The sequence below is a fragment of the Mirounga angustirostris genome, unplaced genomic scaffold, assembly GCF_029215605.1.
Source record: "Mirounga angustirostris isolate CCGP_5_RB_7025 unplaced genomic scaffold, mMirAng1.0.hap1 SCAF_9, whole genome shotgun sequence".
NCBI classification, from domain to species: domain Eukaryota; kingdom Metazoa; phylum Chordata; class Mammalia; order Carnivora; family Phocidae; genus Mirounga; species Mirounga angustirostris.
Window position 1 is genome coordinate 71,401,175 of NW_026991717.1, and position 19,560 is coordinate 71,420,734.

The 19,560-nt window shown below is 37.3% G+C and overlaps 1 protein-coding gene across 14 annotated transcripts in view; it reads right to left on the minus strand.

Annotated features, from left to right (window-relative positions):
• The window catches only part of HNRNPC (heterogeneous nuclear ribonucleoprotein C), a 66,645-nt gene that overhangs the window by 46,588 nt on the left and 497 nt on the right, over positions 1-19,560 (minus strand). For 3 of the 14 annotated variants that reach the window (XM_064570774.1, XM_064570773.1, XM_064570771.1), the window contains exon 1: positions 14,882-14,913. The exons of 3 other annotated variants lie outside the window; for them this stretch is intronic. The gene's annotated coding sequence lies outside the window, so the exon portion shown is untranslated. 8 more of the 14 variants (XM_045900495.2, XM_045900485.2, XM_064570766.1 and 5 more) reach the window with 7 other exon arrangements.

Genomic DNA, 19,560 nt, shown 5'->3' on the forward strand with positions numbered 1-19,560 from the left:
GCAGCAACGAGTTGGCAATTTTATAAAAAAATGACAATCTGGAGTCCAAGGTTTTCTATTTCGCACTGCCTTTCTTTCACAACATGTCAAAAGTTTGTCAGTACCTTTTGGATACTATAAATTTCCCCTTCTACTTAGGGCATCATCATCTGCACTCAAACAAACTGAAGTTCCTATTTTGCCCATTTAGGTACTCTTTCACATTACTCTATCTGGCCCTCCTTTGTTTTCTACCTATGTATCTTTATTGCATTCATCAATTATTTCCCTCTGGCTAAAATGAACTGTCCATGTGTCTGCAAAAAGAAGAGTATACTTTGCTCCATCCCCAAAACTTATTATACATCAAAACACAGATATGATATCAAGGTCAAGACTACTAGCATGAAAAAATAGAATATCGTGGTACCTTTAGGACATTTTCAGGACATAAAAAGCTAAGTCGGCCATTTTTCTTTTCTTTTTTTTTTTTTTTTTAAAGATTTTTATTTATTTGAGAGAGAGAGAATGAGAGACAGAGAGCATGAGAGGGAGGAAGGTCAGAGGGAGAAGCAGACTCCCTGCTGAGCAGGGAGCCCGATGCGGGACTCGATCCCGGGACTCCAGGATCATGACCTGAGCCGAAGGCAGTCACTCAACCAACTGAGCCACCCAGGCGCCCGCCATTTTTATTTTCTAAGTAGGTTCCACACCCAGGGTGGAGCCCAACACAGGGTTTGAATTCATGACCCTGAGATCAAGACCTGAGGTGAGATCAAGAGTGAGACGCTTAGCCAACTGAACCAGGTGCTGGTCAATTTTTTGATAAGCTATTCTAACTGCTTTGCCTAAGAATTAAAACTAAGAGAATACTCAAGATACTACAAATTACAGAGAGAAACAGATAATTCCATGGTAGCACATAGCTATTAAAAACCAAAAAAAACCTCGAAAAACATAACTCAGTATACAAAAATAAATTAATAGACGGATCAAAATGTAAATGTAAAAAACTACATACGCAGTTGTCAAAACCTAAATAACAGAAAACATCCAACAGTCCCAACAAATATGAACAAGAAAAGGGGAAGGAAATGCAAAACAAATCATAAACATGAAAAATTTTAATACTGTTAAGAATTAATTCAGACAACTGTCGATACATGCTAATTATCATTGGGGAAAAGCTTGTTGGGAAGAAAAGGATTTACAGGATCTCAAAATATTACCCAAAAGAATACTGATTATAAAAGGGAAAAAATGTACCTTTACAATGGAAACATAAATGCCACCACTTAAACCAACTGATCTGACATTACATGCCTCTTGGTGTGACAAAATTAAAACACACATTGCCTATGCAATATTCTTGGTAAAATATTTGAACCTGCACATAGGGAAACAGACAATTTCAAGTTTGTAGAGACATTATACAACAATATTAACTGGTTGGGACTCCTCAAACATACATACATACATACAACGTAGAGGCCTTTTCTAGATTAAGAAAGCAATGTGTGAACCTTGACTGGACACTGGATTGCGAACAACTTTTTGGTGACAGGGTATTTTATTATGGACTGTATACAAGAGAATATTAAATTGAATCAGTGTTAATTTTCATTGGCTTGATAATTATTTTGGTGATATAGCTTATCTTTATTCTTCGAGGAGATGCAGGCATGTTCAAGTGCCTAAGTATCATGCCTAAAACTTTAACATCATTCGGGAAGGAAAAAAACCAAAATAAAACACCACACACAGAGCAAACATAGCAATCCACAGTAGCTACCAGAACAAGAAGGCTGGAAAACGGATGGTGTATTTTACGTATGTAATATTACCTTTTCCAAAGTTTATTAAAGCTCCTATTATAGCAAACGGAAAAATGATACATACCAGGTCACACGCTTTAGCACTTCCCACAAAATATCAAATTGTATTTTTTGTCGTATTTTCTAATATAAAAATGATCATCCAATGGGGTTAAAAGACATGGCACTCCCACGACTGTACTAAGTAAACCAGCACATTTCTGTAGGTTCCTCTGAAAATTCTTAAAAAGTGCCAAGCAATGGGCAGGCCTACATACTTGCATTAATTAAGCAATTGGCAATGTTGAATTTCAGGTCATCCTATGTTTGGAATTGAAAGAGAAAACTCTGAACATCTATTAAGTTCTAAAAATCCCTGTTAACAAAAAACATTACATAACCACTTAACAAAAACATACTATAGAAATCTACGTGAAAAATGTTTACAATACAAAGACTCTGAAACCACATATGGTAATGATTCCATTTCGCTAAAAATGTATCAGAAAATACAGGTATATAGGTACACCTATAGCTGTAATAAAGAGATGAACCCAAACACCAAAATATTAAGTGGTTAAAAAAATGTATTTTGGGGCACCTGGGTGGCTCAGTTGGTTGAGTGACTGCCTTCGGCTCAGGTCATGATCCTGGAGGCCGGGGATCAAGTCCTGCATCGGGCTCCCTGCTCAGCAGGGAGTCTGCTTCTCCCTCTGACCCTCCCCCCTCTCGTGCTCTCTCCCCCATTCTCTCTCTCAAATGAATAAAATCTTTAAAAATATATATATATATTTTGTTTTATATACATATTTCCTTCAAGTCTTCCTTAATAAGCATTTTTATCATAAAAGATTGTTCCTGCCAAAGTATAAACATATTATGACAAATTTTAAAATGAAGGTCTTCAATATTCCCAGAATCTCAAAGAGGGAAAAACTGAATCATGTAGTTCAACTGCCCCACAGATCTTCAGAGGATGTTAGAATCCCCTTACAACATCCTTGCTCACTAATAATCTAGCCTCCTGAGAACTGCCACCAAAGTCAAGGAATTCACAATACGATATTCAATTCTAAAACTTAATTGGCTTTTAACTAATTTCTTCCTTTAGTTCCACCCTTCCTTTAGTGTCCATTCATTAGTATTGAATTTTTTTTCTTTAACGTAAATCATCTTATTCAAACCATTCCCTATCCTCACCATCTTCTACGAAAATAAAAAATGGTGCCTTGTAACAATTTAATCTGTCAATGTCCCTTTGAACACAGTAACAATCCAAATTTGGTTGCTCTTTCAAGAATGGAACACATTGGGCGCCTGGGTGGCTCAGTCGTTAAGCATCTGCCTTCAGCTCAGGTCATGATCCCAGGATCCTGGGATCAAGCCCCACATCAGGCTCTCTGTTCAGCAGGAAGCCTGCTTCTCCCTCTCCCACTGCTTGTGTTCCCTCTCTCGCTGTCTCTATCAAATAAATGAATAAAATCGTAAAGAAAAAAGAATGAATGGAACACACTCTGGATGCTCTCCGATGCTACTGTTTCTGGTAACTTTTGCATTGTCAACACATGCAGAATTCACTAAGTAAACCCCTAATTCTTCCACATTTATTAATATAATGCTAACTTCCTGTATTGGGACAACTACTTTGTTGGGTTTCTTTACATCTAGTATAGAGCTTTACATTTTTCTTTTTTTTTTTTTTTAAAGATTTTATTTATTTATTCATGAGAGACAGAGAGAAACAGAGGGAGAAGCAGGCTCCCAAGGAGCGGGAAGCCCGATGCGGGACTCGATCCCAGGACCCTGGGATCATGACCTGAGCCCAAGGCAGACGCTTAACCATCTGAGCCACCCTGGCGCCTGAGCTTTACATTTCAAATACCATTTCATCCTCCTACATATAGTTCACTGCCCCTAGTTCCAGCATGAAGAAAGTTTCAGATTTTGATTTTGTTAAGTATTAACAATCTCTTACAATTATATATTCTTCACTGATTTGTTCACCATACTGAGGAGTCTTACCCTTATCATTTTAAAAAGTTTAATATTATTAACACAATTTTCCTTCAATAACAAAATTTTTTCCCCCTGTTATATACTAGTTTTAAAACAATGACAACCAACAAAGTCAGTCCCAACTGTCTTTTCGCATATTTTCTGTATACTGAAAAGTCCTACCCGGGTTTAGTTTTGAGCAGGACATGGGTTAATAACTCAAAAAATTGCAGAACAAAATTTAGGTAAAGCCTATTTAAAAAAACAATTTTAAACCACAAAGGAAGATAAAAAAAATACCTATCCCCACAAATTCAAGCCATATCCACCATGACCAACTTCGCTTAAAATAGTGACTAAAGAGAACTTTCTGAACATAAAAATTCAACACATCCCCACACTAAAATACAAAAAAACTAAAAAAACCCCCGATGTCTGCAATACACATTTGTTCACAATTCAAGTTCTTAGTAATGTATACAAAAATGCATGAAAATATTAATACAACCTAATGATTAAGAGGTCCGAGACTTTAGGATGAGACAGACTTGTTTCAATTTTGAACTCAACCCCTATGAAAAGTGTACACTATCCTTTGGGAAGCCAATTCCTTCAAAAACCAGATTCAACTGTAAAATGAATATCATTGACAGTATTAGTCTCCCAGGTGAGATATGAGGCATAAATCAAGTACATGGTCCCTGGCATATAGCAAGTATTGCTGCTGCAGCTGCTGCTATTACTACATCATTTACTATTATTGGCAAATACCAACAAAAAAATGGGGCAAGGATGCAAACAGGTTATTAGCAAATAATACTAAAGGTCCATGGAGATTTTTAAAAAAATTCAACATCACTATAACAGGAATTAAATCAATTATCATACTTCACTTCCCAAACAAGGAAAAACATTTTTAAAAGTCATTTTAATGTATTATTTCTATGAATTGGTACCTTACTTTTATAGGACAATTGGACTTTTATCGAAAGCCTTAACGCTGTGAATATTCTTTGACTCTATTATAATCTCATTTTTGAGAACTCATTTTAAGGAAACAAGGATGTCGACATTTAGAAAGTAAGTGTATGATAATATGGGACTGGCTAAATGAACTTCAGTGCATCAATCCAACTGAATACAAGCAGCAACAATTATTTAAAAATGACACCGTACTGGGGCGCCTGGGTGGCTCAGTCGTTAAGCGTCTGCCTTCGGCTCAGGTCTTGATCTCAGGGTCCTGGGATCGAGCCCCGCATCAGGATCCCTGCTCCATGGGGAGTCTGCTTCTCCCTCTCCCACTCCCACTCCCCTTGCTTGTGTTCTCTCTTTCGCTGTCTCTCTCTCAAATAAAGAAAATCTTTAAAAAAATAAATAAAAATGACAATGTATTGACACTGAGATGTTCAAGATGCTAAGGAGCATACAGCTGACCCCTGAACAACACAGGGAGCTAGGGGCACCAACCTCCCCAGTGTGCAGTCAAAAATAAACCCCCATGTAACTTGACTCCCCAGAAACTGTTGACCGGAAGCCTTACCAGTAAGTTAACACATATTTTGTGTATGTATTATATACTGCATTTTGCAATTAAGACAAAAATTATTAAAATCTTAAGGAAAATATACATACAGTACTATATATTTTTAAAATCCCACAAAAGTGGACTCATACAGTTCAAACCCGTGTTAAGAGTCAACTGTACAAGCTATCTAAATCATTAAGTAAGACATCTCAGGATGTAGTAGTAAAGTACTTTTTCCTCAACAACCACACCGCTTTCATAATTTTTTCATTTTGCAAAGATAGCTTAACGCTACCTTGAGATTTAATGATTGTGATACACAGCTTGGCCTAGAATCAGTGAGGATTTCTATAACCCTCTAAACAGAGGTTGTAAAGGTTGAGTGCTTCCCTTCCACAAGAGCAATTCAAAACTATATAAAATCGGGGCGCCTGGGTGGCTTGGTCATTAAGCGTCTGCCTTCGGCTCAGGTCATGATCCCAGGGTCCTGGGATCAAGCCCTGCATCGGGCTCCCTGCTCCGCGGGAAGCCTGCTTCTCCTTCTGCCACTCCCCCTGCTTGTGTTCCCTCTCTCGCTGTCTGTTAAATAAATAAATAAAATCTTAAAAAAAAAAAAAAAACTATATAACAAGAAAATGGTCATCTCTATACCAAAGTTTTCACTGGATATTGTTTCATAAACTGGGGGTCTCTCATTGGTAGTCCCACCAAATATAGACACTTCTCTCTAGTCTCAACCTTCATACTCAACTGTGCCATTACTAAACGGTATTCGTCTGCTTCAGAGTATTACATGAGACTTAAAAGAGGGGAGAGGGGGCCTGGCTGCCTGGGTTGATAGAGCATGTGACCCTTGATCTTGGGGTTGTGGGTTCGAGCCCCACACTGTGTGCAGAGATTACCTAAAAATTAAAAAAAAAATTAAAAAATTAAAAACAAAATGGGGGGGTGCACGCCTGGGTGGCTCAGATGGTTAAGTGCCCCCCTTTAGCTCAGGTCATGACCTCAGAGTCCTGGGATCAGCTCTCCATCGAGCTCTGCATTGCATCGGGCTTCCTCTCCCTCTGCAGCTCCCTCTGCTTGTGCTCGCTCAAAAAATCTTAAAAAAAAAAAAAGAAAAGAAAAGAAAACCCCAGCATTTCAGAAGCCTATATAATTCTTTTAAAGATTTTATTTGACAGAGACACAGCGAGAGAGGGAACACAAGCGGGGGGGGGTGGTGGCAGAGGGAGAAGCAGGGTTCCCACAGAGCAGGGAGCCTGACGTAGGGCTGGATCCCAGGACCATGACCCGAGCCAAAGGCAGATGCCCAATGACTGAGCCACCCAGGCGCCCCAGCCTATCATATTCTTAACCAGAGCAGCTTCTATATAGCAAAACTCCCCTTGACAAACTTCTATTTACTCTGGGAACATTTTAAGCCATTCGAAAAAAAGAGGTTCCCAAATCTACAAGTATCAAGCATTAAGAAATATTTAAGGGGCACCTGGGTGGCTCAGTTGGTTAAGCAGCTGCCTTAGGCTCAGGTCATGATCTTGGGAGTCCCAGGATGGCGCCCCACCTCAAGCTCCCTGCTCTGTGAGGAGTCTGCTTTTCTCTCTCCCTCTGCCCCTCCCCCCACTTGTGTTCTCGCTCTCAAAAAAAATATTTTAAAAAAATGTAAAAGAATGCTATTAACAGGGAAAGAATTAAGATCAACATTTCAAAATGACTTCAGTAAAGTCAATAAATTTCGACTGGGAACTAAAACATCAAGAACATATGCAATATATAAAAGTAAGTGAAAAAATACAGGAAGGCCTTATTTCTAGTTTAACACTAAAATTTTTTGAATGAGAATATACGGTTTAATTTGTATAAACCCCTGGTTAGAACACTATCTTTATACTTGAGATTCATGCTTTAAATTTTAGGGGTCTGTCTTAAATCAGGAATTTCCTTTAAATGGTTTAGCAAATGACACTGGAAGAAAATGGAACCATGGCAATCTAGGTGGAAGGTATATAGAAAATTACATTGTTATTTGTATGTTTGAATATTTTCTTTAAAATACTGGGGGAAAAAAATGTTGGGGAAACGGAAAATTATGTTCACAGTATTATAATCAGATCTACACTGACCTGCAAAATTATGTTTTTAAAATATTACTCTCTTCAGCTATCATATACCACCAAGAATTATAGAGTGGTCACATTATACCAGATATATGATTTGCCTAAAAGCTCTGATAATTCAAAATACATCTATTTCAGGATGGCATTCATTTCGATTACTAGCTTAAGTGGTATCACCATTTACCCAGTCTGCCTATTTGAAATTACTTTTTTTTTTTAATTTTATTTATTTATTCATGAGAGAGAGAGAGAGAGAGAGAGGGGCAGAGGGAGAAGCAGGCTCCCAAGGAGCAGGGAGCCCGATGCGGGACTCGATCCCAGGACCCTGAGATCATGACCTGAGCCGAAGGCAGACGCTTAACCATCTGAGCCACCCAGGTGCCCGAAATTACTTGAAATCCTATTTGCAATTTGGTGAGAGTCATTAGTTCAAATCTTACACATAAAACCGTTTTTACATTGCATTATTTCAAATTTACATAAAATGGAGCCATACCATGATCCTCAACTTCCCCCCCCAACACCAAAAACCCTTGCCAGAAAGCCCATCAAAATTTCTAAATCACGAGCAAGCAACAAAAAGAGTGCAAGTGGTCTATACCAGTTTCTTTTTACCCATCACAGTTCTAGGACAGAGCATGAAATTGTGTATTTCTATGAAGCTTCCAGATGATGATGATGATGATGATGATGACGGTGATGATGCTGCTGCTGGAGCACAGACCATATTCTGAATAGCAAGGGTCAACAATACTGACAGTAGATTCAATTTTTATTTATCTTTATCTTTCATTGAATTCCAACAAAATATACTTTTATCTTTAAAAAAGTCTATCATGGGGACATGTTTGGAAAATCAGCGTTTCCCACAGAATTTACCAATACTGTGCTTTTTTGTTGTGTTACACCCCAGTGGGATCTGGAGAAGCACACAGCTGTCAAATCAAATATATTAGTATTTCTGCAATCATATGCATAATCATAGTCACTTAATTTAACAGACCATAAATGATTTCCTGTCAATTGAGGTCAGGCTGTCACCAAACTAAGTGTCAAACTATTGAAAAAATTTCCCATAAATTTTTAGATTTCTGAATTGTAAATAAAAGATCTCTGACCAGTAGAGGAAAATTATTTTGTATAAAGAAATTATTTTTAATAAGGAAATCCAACTTAAATTTACAACATTCTCCATTACTCAGACCTAAACAGCTAGAACATAGTATTATACCTAAATCTGCAAATTAACAGTAAAATATAGAGAGGAATCCCATCTTTTGTTACCCTGACCTCAATTTTATCACCAATGAGAACAAACATGCCAAGATTCTCTCAACTTAAAAAAACAAAACTTATCTCTAAGAAAAGAACTTCTCAAAGTCCAGAAAAGACTAAACAAAAAACAACATGCAAGCAAAAATCAATCATCCTTGTTAATACTCCCACAAAAATGAAACACAATTGGGAAATGCCTTTCTCAGTCCCCACAGTATTTTAGGGTCTTAAATATTTGTGTGACAATTACTGCATTTTTAAGTCCTTACCGTTCAGAAATAGGATACTGAAATATCTACAGATAAAATATATAAAGGATTTACTTCAAAATAACATGAAGCAGAGAGGGTAGATGCAGGTATAGATGAAACAAGATTACCCAAGGACTGTTAAAGCTGGACAAGTTCAGGGAGATTATACTCCTCTGCAAAGTTTTCCACAAAAATGAAAATAGCACCAAATTTATGCATACACAGATCCAGAAATAAAATACTTAAGGGTATTTACAAAATTTTATTTGTTAGACTGTTCAATTATGTATACAAGGGAAAAATGGGAAAACATTAAGGGCCCAAGACAGAGTTCTATTTAAGTAAAATATTATACAAAGATGCTATGTATGTAGCTACTTAAATTTTCAGATTTCTACTAATTTTGTTATTATGTTCACATTAAGTAAAAAATTTTTCTGTACTTGAATGTGTATGTTTTGAAAAGCCTATATGCATACTCACGAGAGTAACTAAAAAAAAATGAAGTTCTTCCAAATTGCCTGCAGCCCTATCACAGGAAACACAATAGCCTATGCTCTCAAATGAAAACTTGATCCATTCCACCACAGCCAGACCTGTTTTAAAGCTGTTTTTCAACTATAAAACTATTTACTAAACCCCTAGTACATAGGCTGTAGCCATTTACACCCAGCCACAGAAAAATTGAAGCAGATCTAAGTTTTGTCTTACTTAAATGAGAATACCGTGTTGCTCGTTATATTACTCTTCAAGCACACAGCAAGTTTCCTTCCAACCCTAACGATGTTGTTATACCTGTATCATTCAAGGTATTTCCCTATACCTTTACATAGATAATAAACTTCTATAATATGTGCGATGGTGCAATGTGCTAGAGTATCCATAGGGAGGGGGAAACTTGAAGGGCTAAGTGAAGGAAGCCATCGGTGAGGCCATGACCTTTGAGATAAGAACCTAAATGAAATGAGCAACCAAGTAATCTTAGGAATGTCTTAAGGAAGAAAATTCCAAGAAAAGGTTGAGATAGGACCATCTAGCATTCAAGACTCAATAAGGAGGCGATGCGGCTAGAGCAGAATATACTAAGTGTATTATTAAGGGAGGAGGAGCACAACATCATTGAAGGGTATTAAATCACAGTGAATTTTTAAATTTTAACGTTGAAAATAGGAAGCTATTGATTTTCAAGCAGCAACCAAAACAGGCATTAACCAAAACGGGAAACACTGGTTTGAGACTAGCAGGAGCCCAGTTTGGGACTTTTAAATTGGTAATAGTTAACATTCAAGGAGTCGTCAGCTAGGTAACTAGACATACTGGCATGTCATTCGAGAAAGTCCAGGCTGGTGATGCAAGCGTGGGAATCTCATTAGCTTATAGATGGTATAGAAAATCATCTGATTGAATGAAATGACCCAGGGAATGTAAAAAAGAGAAGTGGAAGGAATGAACACAGAGTACTCCAACAGAGCTGAAGAAAAGCCAGATACAGAACAAAAACCTAAAACTATATAAAAAATATTTCGAGGAGGAAAGTGGCCCAACTGGTTAAATCACACCAACTGGTCAAGTGTGATGAGGACTACAAGACAACTGCTGGATTTGGCAATACACCACTCTGGGATGTGTATTTTTTTAAAACCACAAGTGCAATTATTTATTTCTTCAACTAAAACTCACTTTTAAAGTGTGTTTAGTTCTCTAGAATATGGTCACATCCAAACATTTTATGAAATTATACCACAAAGCTACCTCTAAGTTATTACCTTGAACTCTTCATCGTGTCATTTAAAGTGATAAGAACAGGGCGCCTGGGTGGCTCAGTCGGTTAGGCGACTGCCTTTGGCTCAGGTCATGATCCTTTAGTCCCGGGATCGGGGATCGAGTCCCGCATCGGGCTCCCTGCTCAGCGGGGAGTCTGCTTCTCCCTCTGACCCTTGCCCCTCTCATGTGCTCTCATTCTCTCTCTCAAATAAATAAATAAAATCTTTAAAAAAAATAAAGTGATAAGAAGAAACAACAAGGGGCGCCTGGGTGGCTCAGTCATTAAGCATCTGCCTTCCGCTAGGGTCATGATCCAGGGGTCCCGGGATCGAGGCCTGCATCAGGCTCCCTGGTCCGCGGGAGGCCTACTTCTCCCTCTCACTCCCCCTGCTTGTGTTCCCTCTCTCTGTGTCTTTGTCAAATAAACAAGCAAAATCTTAAAAAAAAGAATTAAGCTAAATATATTAATGATGATATTTAGTTGGAAACTCTTTAAAAATAGAAGTCTGAAGCAGTTTCTTTTTGGGGGGGGAGGGGTAACTGTAGCCCAACTGAAGATTTTTCGAAAATACTTCATTATGTCAAATAAAGAACAATCTAGTATGATTAAGAGTTGAAATCTGTAGGCTTAATGGCCTGAGTTGAATCCATGTGTCACCATTTCATTTATTAGGTAGGTCTAACTGAGCAAATTTTTAAAATTGTGTTTCCATATTCTCATCTCCAAAATTCTAATGATAATACACAAAGTTTATGATGATTAAAAAAGCTGTAGGAACATTAACAATGACAGACATATTCACAATAAGGTGTCCAGATTATTACTTCCAAAAGGAAAAAATTGAGTCTACTTCATTTTTCCTTTCAAACAGAGAAGTGATTAGTAGTTTCCTAGAGTCTGATCAACCTGTCCTCTTCAAACTAATTACATCTGCTCATTAATACACACACAAAAAACTCATTTGAAACAACTGGGCAAGTATCCCCAGGCCTAGGATTACTACTTTTTTCTAGAAGATTAGAAGATAGTGACTTAGTCTGATAGGTCTAATATACTGTCCTCCTTGAACTCTGTCCTCATTACTAACATTCCCCAGACAATAGCCGGAAGGAAATTCCAAAGTTAATAGGATTTCAGCATCCTCCAAGGTCCTTCAAAAGATTCCCTTTGTTCCCAAGACAACCTAGATATTAAATAAGGATCCTACAAGGACCTGTATACCATGCTTGCTAATTGCTTATCTTTCCAACTTTGTCTCTTATTCTATGCATTCTTGGTGACTATTCTCCAGTAGTATTTTTTGCTCTGAAGTCAAGATTTCCCTCCATTACCTGTGCTTTCAGGTAGGACAACCCACTTCTAGATCTTAATTTCACCATCAATTCAAGGTCACTTCACTGGAAGCACCCTACCACCTCCATATTCTAAATTTGGTTCCCTTTCTATAATCTTACTGTTCTTTCCTTCTAGATATAGTGGTCTGTCACTCAATTTCACCCCTCAATGATCTGTCCAAGAGAGGACAGGGGACAGTATGTTTTCTTCATCCCTATGCCCCACCCTACTGGTGATTTTCAGAATAAGCACTCAAACGTCTAATGCATAAGCATCTCTACTTGAATGTTCCACGTGCGCCTCAAAAAACCAATTGTTTAAATTGCTTTCTCCTATTCTTACCCTAATCTGCTCCCTTCATCTATCCTGGGAGTCACACTGAATCCCTTGCTCCTCATTATCACAGTAACCATCAAATCCTCCTAAATTTATCAGTTCCTCTCTAGTCCCAATACCATTGCTTTTGACCAGGCCAGCTCATTATTTTTCTGTGTATTTTACTATCTTCCTTATCACCTACCTCCTCCAAGCCATTTCCACACCATCAGAATGACATTTCCAAAATGAAAATCTGATCTCAATCCCTGGTTTAGAACCTTTCAATAGCTCATCAATAGTTTTTGAATAAAATACAAACTCCTTAGCATGGCATTAAAATTTTTATAATCTGGCCTTAATTCTAAGGTTCAATTCAGTTCCCTTTCTCTTAGAAGCATTTCCTGCCCTTTTAAGAGTCAATCAGGTACTCATTTTTACATGCTTCTATAGGTTCTATGTTTACCTCTGATCACATGATGACATTGTCTCATTCATCTGTCTCCCTCACAAGGTTCCAAGTCCCTGAAAAACTACCATACCTTTTTGTGTCTCCCCAAACCAGAACATGACCCACAAGAATTTGTAAAATTAACAAGGACGGACCGATAGTGAACAGCAGCCACACTATGACAGATGAGTTAACAGGTAAAAATAGCTTTCATGTAACAGAGGACATCAATAATACTTGGACCTATAAAAGAAAATTTTCCATTCCTCTTCCAGATAACCTCAGGACATTTTATATAACTTTCTCCCATTCGGTTTTCCTTTGAGGATGCCTTCAGTGTTATTTTATTCATTTGGTACAAATAAAGAAGTAGTATGTGATTTCTCCTAGTAACACACAGCACTGAATATGCCTTTAAAAAAATCATTTTTTTCTTTCAGCTCAAAATCTACAGCAACTCTAGAGTGAGTTATCAAAATATTCCACTGTAGTCAGTAAAATACTACAGGCTGTGGGGTGCCTGAGTGGAACAGCTGGTTGGGCATCAAACTCTTGGTTTTGGCTCAGGTTGTGGGATCAAGACCTGCACTCAGTGTGGAGTCTGCTTAGGACTCTCTCTCCCTCTGCCCCTACCTTCTAAAATGAATACATCTTTTAAATACTACAGGTTGCTAAAATTCTTAATTCTTTAGGTACTCATTCCTTCTTATCACTATTGGGAACACATTAGATTCCCCAACATTTGCTGGGTCACAAGTCACCACTGAAAAAGAGAGCAACTCTACACCTTTCCTGATTTGGATACAGGTTGAAGAGATTTCACTGCTTTCTGAGATTAAAAATCTACCTATCCTTTAAAACAAACAAAAAAAAACCTCCCAGTGAGATAGCATTTAATATTACAGCATGTTTCTTGTGATTTGATTCATGTTAAATTTCAGTAAGAATAGTCTAACTGGAGTACAATCAAAAACTACTGTTACAAACCCAAGGAAGATTACTCTGAATGACAGAAAATTTTTACTAATTTGCAATAATCTAAGAATAAACCCATCTAATATGTCCTTGTCTTGTTGCTATTTAAAACAAACCATTTTCGTTCTGAAGTATATGTAAACTTCAGCTGCTCTTTCCAATTATCAAAAATTCTCAGTCAGCCCAAGTTAGTTACAACCTCATAATTCCATTAGCTTATAAAAAACTGAGCTGGCATCCTTTGGGAAACATCTCGATACACAAAAATCTTAACCCAAACATTACCAGAAGCTATCACCTACACTGTATCAACTAGACTTAAATGGGTGTATTTCCTAGTCTTTGCAATGAAACCAAGTGGACCTCACACCTCTTACCATCACCCAGGAAGGGTGTGCATCTGTTCCGAAGGCCCCCTGGCTCCAGGTCATCCTGGCTGCTGCTGTTCCAGGCTGGGCATCCATGTTGCTGCAGCTTGTGGTTTGTGAGGGGTAGTAGTGTACAGGAAAAGCAGGATGGGATTTCAAGGGAAACAGGAGGAAAATGGCTTTCTGGGAAAATGCCATCACCATCATAGGTGTTAAGTAGTACCACACACATTTTATTGCAGCACAGTTTAAAAATTTTAACAAATGAAAGATTAAAAATAAAAAAAACAAAAATAAAAAATAAAAAATACAGACGTCCAGAGATGCTCTTAAACAGTTAAGTTAAAGATCAGGAAAAATAAGGTCACAGACTTAACAGCCAGTAAAATTCTTTCGAGCCTGGGGAAGGGGATGAGGGCAAGGGTGGGGTTGGGAGAGAAAAGGTTTATGTGATCAATCCACTTAAAAATGCTAATGCCTTCACCTTCTCTCCCAAGATGCAAAACTCCAAAGTCAATCAGGAGGCCGGAGAAATTCTTATGAACATTCAGAAAAACTCGATTTTAATCCGATTAAAAATCATCAGTGTCATTATCATCATCATCATCACCATCATTAAGTATAATAATAATAAATAATAATAGTAACTAGTAACAACAATAAAAAGGAAATCAGCGGAAAGTCAGGAAAAATGTAAAAAAAAAATTGGAATAACTTACTGTAGCTGAAGATCAAAAAAATCTCACTGTAAAAAAACAAAAATAAAAATAGCCCAGATTAGAAAAACGGGAGGTGCAAAAATGTCAAGTCAGTAAAGTTCATTTCTTTTCTTTTTCCAAAAGCAGTTTCCACAAAAACCGCAAGGGTAAAGTTCTCAGTAGCAGACAAGCAAAGCCCTTTCCACATCATCAATCAATCTTAAAAATACACGAGGAAGTAGAGAGGTCAGTTTATGAGAGGCTAAAAGGCTCCTCCTCCTCTAACCCAACTGCTGCAGAAAAAATAGAATAGAAATTTTAAAAATTACATCTTAAATCCAAGTCCCGTTTTTGGAAACAATTGAAAAAAAAACACCTGTAAATTTGCCGTAGTGCACACCAAGTTGCATCATTATGTTTAAAATCTCTTTATAAAATCAATTTTGGAATGGGAATGTGTGTGTTCTGGAAGGGTGGGGAAGGGAGGTTAAAAATCAAAGCTGAGCTCCAGTGAGTAGGGATGGGGTTCGCCTTGCTGCCCTGTGAAAGGAGAAGGGACAGATTGAGTCAGAGTTCCTCAGAAATGTTGTGCCCTAAACCCCCAAGACAGAAACATCTGTCCAATGCATGTAACACATTTTGGTAAAGCATAACATTACACTGGGAAGGGAAGAGCCTCTATAGAACCATCACCTCTACCAGTGACTGTCTTCACAATTCAGTTATCAGTAGGTGACAAAAATTTACTAAATATATGCCTACATTCCCACAAGGGTCTTAAAAACAAAAATCTACAAACATTCATTTGATAATCAGCAGTTTGGACAAAGAAATTATAGAAAAACCAGGCCAACAGAGATGATGAAGTGAGCAAGTATCAAATATCAAGATTATGAAGGGGAATGGTCTACCATGAAGATACACACTAGAGATGACATCTATTCTCAAAACCTGTAAAGTGATGAGACTACAAGACCTGATAAGTTCTATAGGGGGAAAAGATGTTTACTTAAGGAGCACATCATAAAAATTAATAAATAAGGAGCTCATCATTCCAGTGACAGAATGAAAAACCACAAATGAAGGAGAAAAGTTCACTAGTTACTGAATAATGTCATAAAGTGAAAATTATGGTCCTTAATGGATTTGTTTCTGTGGTCTGTTTATAAGCTAGTATACAGAGCTAATTTCAAGATATGAATTTTAAGAATCTGACTCAGACCACCACACTAAAAAATAACATGCATGACAAATTGGCTGTTTCATCAGCTACAAGATTTTCAATTAGGCCGTAGGTTTTTTGAGAAAATAAGGAAATCACCACCCTCATATTTTAATATTCAGCCAAATGGTCTTATTCTCCTTTACAAATGTCAGTAAACTAGGGGGACCTGGCTGGCTCAGCTGGTAGAGCATGTGGCTCTTGATCTCAGAGCCATGAGTTCAAGCCCCACGTTCGGTGTAGAGCTTACTTCAAAAAGCAGGGGAGAAAAAAAAAAGGTCAGGGCAGCCTGGGTGGCTTAGTTGGTTAGGTGTCTGACTCTTGATTTCATTCAGCTCAGGTCATGATCTCAGGGTTGTGAGCTTGAGCCCTGCATTGGCCCTGGAGCCTGCTTAAGAATCCTCTCCCACTCCCTCTGCCCCTCCCCCTCAAGAAAAAAAAACTTAAAAAAATAATAAAATTAAAATTAAAAAGTGTTCCTTGAGTCAATTATGTGTGGATGACTACAGCAACATAACAGGTACTAAACCTCTAAAATTTTAACTGTAAATTTTTCCGAGAGTGTGGAACTCAATCTCAGGGTTGTGGGTTCGAGCCCCATGTTGGGTGTAGGGATTACTTAAAAATAAAATCTTCAAAACAAATTATACAAACCATAAAAAAAAAAGTTGTAGAAAACGTACACATTTGAATATTATCTCTACGGCAATGTTTGTGATGTCCAGTTATGGTGAAACTTTCAATTTTCTTAAGTCACAGCTTGAACCCGGTACTCAAAATCTTCAGGGTACGTTAATTAACTTTGTGGCTCATCTACAAATAAAGCCTTTGCACGTGTTGCAAGACAAACGCTCACCAAGAAGATGAAAAGAAACATTTACATTTCTGAAAGTCATCAAGAGGTCTTCCAAAAAGTTACGTTAAATTGATGAGCTACCAACTCATTAAAAAAAAAGACCAGTTTTAGTGCCCAATTATAATACTTTGCAATTAACAGTGTACCTAAGTTACACTTTGTTATACCTCTGGGAGGTTTGGATCCCTTCTTCTAAAGCACTATTCTCTAAGTGTGGGTTGCCAACCAGCACCAAGCGGCACTTATTAGAAATGCAAATTACCAAGGCCCACACCAGACTTAATTAGAAACTGGTGGTGGAGCCCAGCAATCTATTTTAACTATTCCCGTTACTGATTCTAAGGTTGGTTCACATTTAAGAACCACTATGAGAGTTCAATGGGGAACCCCTATCCCATAGTTAAGAGTGGTATAAAGTAAATCCAAGATCATGACTTACCATAGTAAATGCACCAAGAGAATTTAAAAACCCTATGGTAATCCTTTTTCCCCTTTATAAGCCCCAACTTTCTAATATCTAAGAGAACACTTGCATTTATGCTACATCAAATAGTGCTGGTTCTCACCCGTCAATTCTCTAATAAATCTAATATGTAATAACCATCATCTTCCCTGACCCCAATCAGAATGAATATACATATTAAATATGAGCAAATAATGATCTCCAAAGACAATTACAAAGCTATTTCAAGACTGTTATTTAGATATTAATATATAAAAACTGCTTTTAATAAAACTTTATACACTTCAGCCTTCTGACAAATGACTTGAGTAGAAATCAGAAATTAAAATAGGTAAAATGTCTAAGCCCTCTTCTAAGTATAAAACTGAAATCCATAACTTTTGATTTGCCTAATACAATAACGGGGGGGGGTAAGGGAGATGGGGATACAGTTCTCTTCTCTCAGGCCAAGATTCTTTCAACTGTCACTCCCCAGTTAACATCTTAGATAATGACTACCTAATATAATTTTTATTAGAATTAACGATTTTGGATTTATTCCTTGCTTGTTCTTACAGCAATTCCAACCAAAACGAAGATGCGTGCTATGTGAAACCCACTAAAGCCCTAATCACAAATATAAGGAATGTTTAAATTCTCCACAGAAGGAATAGCAACCAACACCAAGCATTCCAGTGCAACGAGCGTGGGAAACACAAAAAGGTCGGAAGACCTGCAACTTAGGCAACCTTCTTAAGTCCTTCCTCTTTAGCCACATGAAAATGCTATTAAAGCCTATCTGAAAACCCCTTCTAAAATTGTTTCAGACATTATTTCTGGGGCCCGATCTTTCCAGATGGATAGTAACTCAAAGGAACGGTTTCCTTCGTACATGCTGATCCCAGGAAACCCAGTATTTCTAAGAGGTCAAGGCAAGAAAAGTGCCCAATTATTTTCAATTTTTATCTACTGTTATTAAATATTAATTCCTTACATTTCTATTTGCCAACGATATTTTTATTACGTTTACGAGTTAAATCAACTAATCACTGCCCTTATCTCATTTCTAACAGTTCTGCAGTGACACAAACTTTAGTTTTAAGCGCATGTAGTAATATACATGTTTATGTTTTTCCTAAAGAGCAATGCTTTTAATCCCTATTACATTATCTACATGGTGAGGGAGTTGACAAATGCATTCACCATTCCGGATAAAAGTACTTTTACCTTGTATCTGTTTCCTAAGGGATGATTTTATCCTTCAGTATTGGTTTAAACTTTGCCTAACAGTTTTTGTGAGAGAACACACTATGAAAAAAGAAATCTTCCCCTTCCCCAAGTATCCAAAAAAAAAGGCGATTTCTTGGATAAGTGAATGTGATACTACTTAGAAACACCTATGTAATTTTTTATAAACGTAGCGAAAATTTTCCTCAATTTCAGGACTTAGCAAATAGTGGGCACAATACTACTTTCTTAATAAAAAGTATGGTTAACTACATACTTCTCAGATAGATATTTTGGAAAATCAATGCCAGAATACCCTGAAAGTCAAATTTTAAGTTTGTATTAGAATGTTAAATTAATAACAACTGCCAATTCTCGTAATTATTTTTCCCAAGTGCAGTTTGGGAATTTCCAGTTACCGCTAGTGACTGCTGTAATTAGGTTCTCGTAAAAAATTCAAATACAGTACTATCAAAACCTACTATTCCAAAAGCTAGGTAAAAACCACTTGACTAACCTAGTAGAGTCAAATTCCTTAGTTCCGCTACTGATTTATTATGACCCTGGCAACCGACACTGTGCCTCTCAGTTTGTCTGAGAAAGATAGTAGTACCTACCTCAAGCAAAGTTCCACTAACTTATATATTTCAAGTGATTTGTAACCTGCAGATAAAAAGTAAGCCAGCTTTAATTATTGTTAATATGTAAGTGAGATTACAATATTAAAAAAATAGAATTGAAAATAACTACTTCGAGGTCCGCCGTTGCTCAGAGAGGTGTAAAACAAAAAATGATCAGTAAAACATTAAATCTATTGTTAAAATATTTACAACACTTACGCCCTGCGGTACGCTCCAGAATTGAGAGGCTCGCGGTACAGTATCTACTTGGTAACCCTTACCCATCCCCCGCCCAATTTTTAAATTTAACAGAAGGCATCAGCACTACGTGAA